This window comes from Carlito syrichta, unplaced genomic scaffold (genome assembly GCF_000164805.1).
Source record: "Carlito syrichta isolate Samal-C Ts95f unplaced genomic scaffold, Tarsius_syrichta-2.0.1 Scaffold313449, whole genome shotgun sequence".
In the NCBI taxonomy this organism is placed as follows: domain Eukaryota; kingdom Metazoa; phylum Chordata; class Mammalia; order Primates; family Tarsiidae; genus Carlito; species Carlito syrichta.
In genome coordinates this window covers 431,609-440,601 of record NW_007257545.1, presented here as the reverse complement: position 1 = coordinate 440,601, position 8,993 = coordinate 431,609, and the positions used below count along the sequence as shown (strand labels likewise).

The 8,993-nt window shown below is 49.9% G+C and overlaps 1 protein-coding gene across 6 annotated transcripts in view; it reads right to left on the bottom strand.

The window, feature by feature from the left end:
- SLC5A11 (solute carrier family 5 member 11) overlaps window positions 1–5,015 on the bottom strand; it is an 86,352-nt gene extending 81,337 nt beyond the window's left edge. For all 6 annotated transcript variants that reach the window (XM_021718786.1, XM_008070488.1, XM_008070490.1 and 3 more), the window contains exons 1-2: window positions 4,869–5,015; window positions 4,446–4,644 (exon numbers count right to left, since the gene is read on the bottom strand). The gene's annotated coding sequence lies outside the window, so the exon portion shown is untranslated. The remainder of the gene's footprint in view (window positions 1–4,445; window positions 4,645–4,868) is intronic.
- Window positions 5,016–8,993: the final 3,978 nt, after the last annotated feature.

The following is an 8,993-nucleotide window of genomic DNA, read 5'->3' as shown; positions in this document are numbered from 1 at the left end:
GAGTGAGACTCCAACTCAAAAAAAAAAAAAATAGAAAGAAAATTAATTCTGTATGTCACATGATTAAGTACAGGATACTTGGTCTGCCCCTGTCTTTCTTATAAAATCTTCCTTCCTTCCTTTCCCTTCCTTCCTTCCTTCCTTCCTTCCTTCCTTCCTTCCTTCCTCTCTCTCTCTCTCTCTCTCTCTCTCTCTCTCTCTCTTTCTTTCTTTCTTTCTTTCTTTCTTTCTTACAGAGTCTCACTCTGTCACCTAGCCTGGAGTGCAATAGCACAAACATAGCTTACTGCAGGCCTCAAACTTCTGGGCTCAAAATCAATCCTCCAGCCATAGCTCCCCAAGCAGCTGGGACTACAGGTGCACACCATCATTCCAGCTCATTTATTATTATTATTTTTTTATACAGAAGAGGTCTAACTATGTTGCCCAGGCTTGTCTCAAACTCCCGGCCTCAAGCAATCCTCCCATCTCAGCCTCCCAAAGTGCTGAGATTACAGGTGTGAGCTACCAAGTCCTAAAACCTTAAAAAAAAAAGGAGCATGAACGATGAACTTTGTGTTCCGGCAGACCTTGGCCACCTAGGTATGTGAATGACATTTTGAATGCCAGGCACCACTAAGAGGTCTAGACTCAGATTGACTCTATTGAACAGGTGAGGACTAAGGTCAAGTCTAAGGCCACACCACTGGTAAATAACTGAGCCAGAACTCCAACCTGGGTTTAACTGTCAAGCTCCTAACCACTCTGCGACACATGGACCTTGGCAGGGAAAATTCCAGATGTGAGAGCAGGACTGCTTAGGCTGCATCTTCCAGGCTGGCTGCCACTCACACCTTTCCTACCATGCCTCTGTGGTCACCTGCAGTGAAGGGAATGGCCCACCCCTCCACCACAAGCTGGGTTTTGAACTGGCCTGGGTCTAGGGAGGCTGGGGATGGAGACAGTCCATCCAGAGGGAAAGGGTCAAATCTGTAAGGCATAAGAGGGCTGTCAGGCCCAAAACGGCACAAGGAAGAAGCTAGACGACCACTCCTGGCCTCCTCCACCAGGTGAACATGGCGTTCACAGCAACAGGTCTCCAGAAAGAGACTGAGGACAGATTCCAGAACTTTGGGCTGAAGCAGAGGCCGGGATCATCTCCAGCCTGTCAGGAAGAGCCACAGCTCTGGTAATTTGGAAAGCAGTTCTAGGCATGGTAGGGCAGGACAGTGTTTCCCAAATGATCCACAGCAGGATAACAGATATACCCAAGGTATGGAGGGGACTGGATGAGAAGTCTTCTCTCCCTCGCCCCTTCAGGGATGATCTTGTCTCATAATTCTAGAGAGAATAGAATTTCCAGAACACCTGTCCATCCAAAGGCCAGTGTGAACACCCAAAAGACATCTCAAGTCTACATGTGGGAGTCAGACCAAAGCTCCTCTGCCCAAAGAAGTGAAGAAGATGTCCTCTCTTCCTCATTGCATCAAATAGTAACTTCAGCCGGGCTCGGTGGCTCAGCCTGTAATCCCGCGCCTTTGGGAGGCTGAGGTGAGTGGATTGCCTGAGACCGCGGGTTCGAGACCCGCCTGGGCAGCGAGACCTCATCTCTACAATAAATCAAAAAATCAGCCGGGCGTGGTAGCGCATGCCTGTAATTCAGGCTACTTGGAAGGCTGAGGCAGAAGGATCGCTGGAGCCCAGCAGGTTGAGGCTGCGGTGGCCGGGAGTGGCCACTGCACTCCAGTCTGGGTGACAGAGTGAGACTCCAACTCAAAAAAAGAAATAAATAAAATAAAATAAAGAGAAGGGGAAAGACCCAGAAGTTTCTTTAAAAAAAAAAACAACAAGAAACAAATAGTAACTTCATCTACTCTCCTGCTCATGCCAGAAACTCAAGAGTCATCCTTAAACCATCATTCATTCATTCATCAAGGGTCTGTGAGCACCTCTATGTGCCACGCACTGTGTCTAAACACCAAGGGTGCCTGGTGTGCAAATGTACCATCAAATAATTCATAGTGTTTCCTTCTCAACTTTCAGAATCATTCACACCTAACTCCATTCTCTTCTATTTCCAAAATGTAACTTGAATCCATCCACTTTCCCTCAACTTTATTCTATCACCCCTGTCCAAGCCACCATTGCTTCTGACTAGATTAGAGAAAGACCCGACAAGTATCTCCTCAGTGCCACACTTTCTTTTAACCCAGTCCTCACATGGAAGCCAGAGAGAGCTTTAAACACAGATCAGGTCATTTTCCTGCTCAAAACATCTCAGCACCTGCTGAGGGGCTCGGCCGTGCTTCATTTCTTCCCCCCTGAATACCATTTCTGGCCTCAGGGCCTTCGCCATTCTCTTCCCTCTGCCTGGGATGCTCTTCCTTCCACTCTTTCTCTGACAATCTCTCTCTTCTCTCTCTCTCTCTCTCTCTCTCTTTGAGACAGAGTCTCACTCTGTCACCCAGGCTGGAGCACAGTGCACCATCATGGCTCATCACAGCCTCGACCTCCTGGGTTCAAGCAATTCTTCTACCTCAGCCTCCTGAGTATCTGGGACTACAGGCATGTGCTACCACACCAGACTAATGTTTATTATTATTTTTATTTTTTAAAGCAGGATTTATGGAGAAAACAGAAAAGCTCCCACAGTGGGAGGGGACCCGAAGAGGTTGCCCTATTTTTTATTTTTTGTAGAGATGAGGTCTCGCCATGTTGCCCAGGTTGGTCTCAAACTCCCGGGCTTAAGTGATCCTCCTTCCCCGGCCTCCCAAAGTGCTGGGATTACAGGCATGAGCCACCATGCCTGGCTGTGCTCGACAATCTTCTACTCATCTTTAGGAGTCAGCCTACAGTACATCCCCAAAGGAGCCCTCTCTTGGCCTCAGTCTACATTGGGTCTCCAAGTTATTCTGTCATAGCGCACGTGACTTCTTATCAAGGCTTCACCTTGCATAGCGTTTGATTCTCTCATGATTCCTTGTCTCCATGGCACTGGAAGCCCCACAAAGGCAAGGACCGTGTTTGTCTCCCTTCACAGTGTGTTCCCAAAGCAGACACTCAATAAACATTGGTATAATGAACAAATGTGGGGCTTTTTGAGCCTCTGCTATAGACCCTTACTATAGACCTCCCATGGGGAGGCATTTTTCTTTACTTTTCTTTTCTTTTTTTTGAGCTGGAGTCTCACTCTGTTGCCCAGGCTGGAATGCAGTAGCACACTCACAGCCACTGCTGCCTTGACCTGCTGGGCTCAGGCACTCCTTCTGCCTCAGCCTTCCAAGTAGCTGGAATCACAGGCATGCACCACCATGCCTGGCTAATTTTTTGATTTATTGTAGAGATGAAGTCTCATCAAGTTGCCCGGGCTGGTCTCAAACCCCTTGACTCAGGCAATCCTCTCGCCTCTGCCTCCCAAATTGCTGGGATTACAAGTGTGAGCCACTGTGCCCGGCTGAGAGTCGGCATTTTTCTTTTCTTTTTTTTGAGTTGGAGTCTCACTCTGTTGCCCAGACTGGAGTGCAGTGGCCGCTGGAGTGCAGTGACCTGCTGGGCTCCGGCGATTCTTCCGCCTCAGCCTTCCAAGTAGCCAGAATTACAGGTATGCGCTACCACGCCCGGCTGATTTTTTTTATTTATTGTAGAGATGAGGTCTCGCTGCCCAGGCGGGTCTCGAACCCGCGGGCTCAGGCAATCCACTCACCTCAGCCTCCCAAAGGCGCGGGATTACAGGCTGAGCCACCGAGCCCGGCTGGCATTTTTTCAAAGTCACATCTACAGGCTGCCCTATGGGGGAGGGTGCCCCATAAGCCCTTCCCTGAAATTATTCAGCAGAACACCATTTGAAAACCAGCAGCAGCATGGAGAGGCACCTGGCCACAGGAGGCAAGTCCCAGCTTTTGCCACTTGGTGACTGAGTCACTTTAGGCAAGAAGCTGAATGGCCCTTAGACGGTCTGTGAATTCACGGTGGCTGTGCCTACCTTGCAGAGTTACTGTGCCAGTCAGACAGGGTCTGGGAGGCAAAGCTCCTCACGTGTCCGACACGTAGGAGTGAGCGCTTATACTTGCCTCGTTGTTAGAACACACCCCTCTAGCTTCCTGTAGTTTATGTAGATGTGTTTACCTTCATTATCTCTTTGGGTCCTTTTGCATACCTGTGGGCTGAGCCAGGCTGAGGTTCACATTTCCATTCAACAGATAAGAAACCTGAGGCTCCCTGAGGTCAAAGGTTGGCTCAATGTTCCTGCACTTGGTTAAGTGAAAGAACTGGGGTCCACACCCGGTGCTGCGGGATACTGGCTTCATGCCACGATGCCTACCCTCCAAACTCACTCTGGTTGCCTGGTGCATGACAAGCCTTCCCGCTCTCATGGGCCACAGCTGGAGTCCGTCTGCCAGCGCCTGTTCACAGAGCAGTGTCCTAGTTGGAGAGTGCGTATCTAGTGGGGAAGGGAAAGGTCTTACCTTACTATGGATGCAGGGCTCACCTGCCCTGGGCGCTGCTGGTAGCTTCGGAGGCAGAAGGAGGTAGAGATGGCTGTGAGAAGGAGACCCCTCTCTACGCAGCTTAGAGCTTCAGCAGACAGCGGTGACCCTCCCTCCTATATGCCTGCTGCCGTTGAGAGAGCCTCCAAGCGGGTCAAACTCCAAACTCCAGCCTCAGCTGCTGCAGGGAGTAAAGGAAGCGTGAATGATCTCCCCCGGGGCAGAGGAGAGGCTGGGGCCCAGCCTGGAACCCTTGAACTCTGAGTAGGTCCCCGTGGGAAAGGTAGAGGCCCTGCGCCCTGCCCTGCGCCCGGCCTCTACCAGGCCCTCACCTGGTGGGGCCCATGGTGGGCAGGGGTGAGGGAGACGCTTGAGCCCTGGGCACCGTCCTATCTCACTCACCCACTCTTCCACTGTCCCGCCTCCCCGCTGGGGACAGGCGGGCTTGGGACGAGCTGGAGGAAGGGGGGGGCGAGAGATGCTGGCAGGGGATGCAGGGGACACGGGCAGAATGCCAGGAGGGACGCACAGCCACAACCCTCACCGCAGCCGCCGCCACAGCAGTAACCGCCGCCTCTGCCATCCCTGTCCATGCATTCTCCAGACCAAGGCAGGGCAAAGGCAAGGCAACTGGAGCCCTGAAAAACTGCCAGGGGTGACCCAGAAATGCCAGGAGCCGACGCTGAGCCCAGGACATCAAGAAAGCTGGGGCAGGAGTACACAGTGAAGGCTCTCACTGGAGGCTCAAGAGCATCCGAAACATTTGAAAAGGAGTTACTGGCATTTGCCAACCAAGGGGCTTAACACAGGACTCTGGATTGCACACTTTTCTAGAACAATCTGGAGATCTGGCCTCACCAGGCCCACAGCTCCCCAGATAGCTGATTGGAGCAGCGTCGTGGTTACGCCCTCTCACTCCTCCACTGGGCCTGTCTGTGCTCTGGGGTCACCTGTCCTGGCACCATGTAGCCGGAAATAATCATGGTGACAAACACACATCAGACTCTGTTCTAAGTGCTGAACACGTCTTGAGTCACTTAGTCTTTCCAACAACCCTCCGAGATAGGTCCTATCATTATCTCCACCTTACTGATGAAGAAACAGAGGTAGAGAAGGTAACAGGCCCACGGTCAGCCAGCTGGTTAGGGGCAGAGCAGGTTTTGAACCCAGACTGTTTGGTTCTAGAGCCCTACAGGAGCAATGGGGATGGCTCAGAGATTGCACCTGGCTAGACAGAGGGCCTGGATAAGCAAAGACCCAGTGATAAGCTGGGCTCGGTGGCTCAGCCTGTTATCCCGCATCTTTGGGAGGCTGAGGTGAGTGGATTGCCTGAGCCCGCGGGTTCAAGACCTGCCTAGGCAACTTGGCGAGACCTCATCTCTACAATAAATCAAAAATTAGCTGGGCGTGGTAGTGCACACCTGTAATTCCAGCTACTCGGAAGGCTGAGGCGGAAGGATCGCCAGAGCCCAAGTAGGTCGAGGCTGCGGTGGCCGGGAGCAGCCACTGCATTCCAGTCTGGGCGACTGAGTGAGACTCCAATTCAAAAAAAGAAAAAAAAATACCCAGTGATTAGAGTGACACCAGCATGAATAAGAACTGCAGAGCAGGAACCTGCCCTGAGGGACAAGTTTACAGGAGGGGGACAGACAGAAGGCCAGGGACCTGTGATCTGCAGTCAGAGGTCACAACACCAGGAAAAGCAGGGGAGTGCCGTGGAAAGTGCATTGCTTTGCCAACCTGGGTTCTAGTTGACTTCTCAGGGCTCATCTGGGGGACTTTGGTCAACTGCCCACAGAGGGGACACATCACTGGGTGAAGCCCAGCAGGTGGGGCTGTGGCCGACTAGAGAGCATGTGTCCCTGCTGAATGGGGGCAGCCATAACTGAGCTCCAAGATGGGTCAGAACTTCTGACTGTTGCAGTAAAGTTCTGCAAAGCCTTGTGATTATTATCAATGAGGGCCAGATGCAGGCCATTTGGTTCCTGGTTTGTCACCTCTGACAGTTTCTCTGATTATCGGGCATTTTAGTTTTTACCCCCGGTGCTATAAGGAATAGGAGAATGACACTATAACCACTTTGGAGAACTATGTGTACCTTTCATGAGAATGACCAAAACCTCTTCTATGACTCGGCAAAATATGCTCAATTACATATCAAAAGGAATGAAACATGCATTCTTGAAAAGATGTATATACGGACATCCATCTTAGCCGTAATTAAAACAGTCCAAGTAGAGACAACACAATTGTGTAACCACAGGCGAATAGATAAGCAAATTGTAGTGCATTTATACACCACAGAAGACTATAGGAGAAAACAAACTACCAGGCCCCGCAGCACCATGGATGAACCTAAGGAACGTTATGATGAGCAAAAGAAGCCAGTGTGGTGGTTCATGCCTGTAATCCCAGTACTTTGGGAGGCCGAGGCAAGAGAATAGCTTGAAGCCAGGAATTTGAGACCAGCTTGGGCAACACAGCTACCGTCTCCACAAAAAAAAAAAAAAAAGAAGAAGAAGAAGAAGAAGAATACGTGCCTTATGATTCCATTTATATGAAGTTTAGGAACAGGAAAGATTAATCTGTGGTGGTAGAAGGTAGAGAGTAGGAGACAGGAACTGACTGGAAGAGGGTTGGAGTGCATTCTCCGAGGTGATGGAAATTTCTATTATCTTGAATTGGGTGGTAACTATGTGAATGTATACTATTGTTAAAACCTATAACCGGGCTCGGTGGCTCAGCCTGTAATCCCACGCTTTGGGAGGCTGAGGTGAGTGGATTGCCTGAGCCCGCGGGTTTGAGACCCGCCTGGGCGGCGAGACCTCATCTCTACAATAAATCAAAAAATCAGCCGGGCGTGGTAGCGCATGCCTGTAATTCCGGCTACTTGGAAGGCTGAGGCGGAAGGATCGCCAGAGTCCAGCAGGTCGAGGCTGCGGTGGCCGGGAGCGGCCACTGCACTCCAGTCTGGGCAGCAGAGTGAGACTCCAACTCAAAAAAAAACAACAAAAAAACCTGCTGAACCGGATAACTAAGATGTATGCGTTTAGGCCGGGCATGGTAGCTCACACCTGTAATCCCAGCACTTTGGGAGTCCAAGGTAGGAGGACTGCTTGAATCTAAGAGTTTGAGACTAGGCTGGGCCACATGGTGAGACTTTGTCTCTACAACAAATCAAAAAATTAGCCGGGCATGGTGGTGTGTGCCTGAAGTTTTAGCTATTTGGGAGGCTGAGGTGGAAGGATCGCCTGAGCCAAGGAGGTCGAGGCTGTAGTGAGCTGTGATTATGCCACTGCACTCCAACCTGGGTGGCAAAGTGAGACTCTGACTCAAAACAAAATAAAACAAAAAGACCTCAGAGATGGGAGTCAGATGGACCCAGGCCACATTCTGGTTTTTCTGTTCCTGTGTATTCTTGTGTAAATGACTTAAGTGCAGTGAGCCTTGGTTTTCTCTTCTGAAAAAGACAATGTCATAATCATAGTACCTAGCTATTTTGTCAGGACGATTCAATGAGATAATACATGTTAGGGTCCTCTTGGGGTGTCAGTAGGCCAGTACCAGGGGAAATAAAGCAAATACTTGCAAAAGCAAAGTAAAAGAGTTTATTCACAGTAAAGAGCTAGTGTGGTGGAGGGTCTGGGTACAAAGTATATTTAAAGCTAGGGTTTTTTTTTTTTGAGTTGGAGTCTCACTCTGTCACCCAGGCTGGAGTATAGTGGCATGCTCACAGCCACTGCAGCCTTGACCTGCTGGGCTCAGGTGATCCTTCCGCCTCAGCCTTCCAAGTAGCTGGAACTACAGGCATGCACCACCATGCCCAACTAATTTTTTTATTTATTGTAGATACAAAGTCTCTCCATGTTGCCCAGGTTGGTCTCGAACCCAAGGGCTCATGCAATCCTCTTGCCTTGGCCCCTCAAAGTGCTGGGATTATAGGTGTGAGCCACTGCGCCCAGCCAAGGCAGGGGCTTTTATATAGGAAAAAGGGGGATGAGTAGACACTTTCTTGCAGCTATATTCTTAGGTGTTGATAACATTGACCTTGTGCCTTGAAGTTGTTAGGGCAACATATATCTTGTGACTCCAGGTGGAGGTCTGGTGGCAGTCACAGAAGGCTGATCACAATAGATTGTTAGGTCAGCTTAGTTTTCTCATGGTTAGAAGACAAATGCTCAGAATAGGGAGAAGTAATCAGTACAAAGAAGTAGCTAGAATGTTAGAACCAACGATCAGTTTCTACCTCTGGACAACCGGTTCTGCGAGCAGACGACTGGGAAAAAGCTGAAACAAGTTGCTTCTTTAAGCATGACTAAGCTGAGCAAATTTACAATGGTGGCTCTCTATCCTTTTAACTAAAGCTACTCCATCTTAACTTCTTAAGAGACTCCATTTTGGCTCTTAACCCTTTCAATACATATAACATTCTTCTTCTTTTTTTGTTTGTTTGTTTGTTTTTGAGTTGGAGTCTCACTCTGTCGCCCAAACTGGAGGGCAGTGGCCGCTCCCGGCCACCGCAGCCTC